Consider the following 424-nt stretch of genomic DNA (forward strand, 5'->3'; position numbering starts at 1 on the left):
GCTGCCATCATCACTCGCAGCTAGTATTGTAAAAAATACGCCGAGGAACACCCTGCCCACGAAACGCGGAGATGCGTGTGACGCTCCCTCCGGGTTAGGCCTCAGGCGAGCAAAGCTGCATGCCGCCCCCACCCCGCGCCAACTGGGCAGGCAGAGCGCTCGTTCCCGCGGCGGGAGGCCCGGGCGGGCCGGCGGAGGGGTCCGGGCGAGTGCGACGGGCCTCTGCTCGCCACGCACGGCGGCTCCCCCGCAGGGCCACCCGGCCCCGGGCAGCGCGCTCCAGGGTAGCCCGGAACGGTGCGGGGCTGGACGCGGGGGGAGCGGCGCCCCGCCCCGCCCCGCCCCGCTCCCCGGCCCGGAGCAGCCGCGCCCGGGGCCGCAGCGGAGCGCGCGGCCTCAGCACGGCCCCCGCGGACAGCTCCCG

This window comes from Varanus komodoensis, unplaced genomic scaffold, assembly GCF_004798865.1.
Source record: "Varanus komodoensis strain SLA01 unplaced genomic scaffold, ASM479886v1 scaffold44_3, whole genome shotgun sequence".
In the NCBI taxonomy this organism is placed as follows: Eukaryota; Metazoa; Chordata; class Lepidosauria; order Squamata; family Varanidae; genus Varanus; species Varanus komodoensis.